Genomic DNA, 356 nt, shown 5'->3' on the forward strand with positions numbered 1-356 from the left:
GTGTAAGAGAGTTCCCCATTCTCCACATCCTCACCAACACTTGTTGTTCCCTGCCTTGTTAATTTTGGTCATTCTAACTGGCGTAAAGTGGTATCTCATTGTGGTTTTGATTTGTTATTCTCTGATGGCAATTGATGTGGAGCATTTCTTCATGTGTCTATTGGCCATTTGTATGTCTTCTTTGGTGAAGTGTCTGTTCATGTCTTCTGCCCAATTATTGACTGGATTATTTGTTTTTGGGGTGTTAAGTTTGAGAAGTTCTTTATAGATATTGGATACCAGCACTTTGTATGTCATTTGCAAACATCTTCTCCCATTCCATAGGTTGCCTTTTAGTTTTGTTGACTGTTCCCTTT

The sequence above is a fragment of the Mirounga leonina genome, unplaced genomic scaffold, assembly GCF_011800145.1.
Source record: "Mirounga leonina isolate KUSES-001 unplaced genomic scaffold, KU_Mleo_1.0 Mir_311, whole genome shotgun sequence".
Classification (NCBI taxonomy): domain Eukaryota; kingdom Metazoa; phylum Chordata; class Mammalia; order Carnivora; family Phocidae; genus Mirounga; species Mirounga leonina.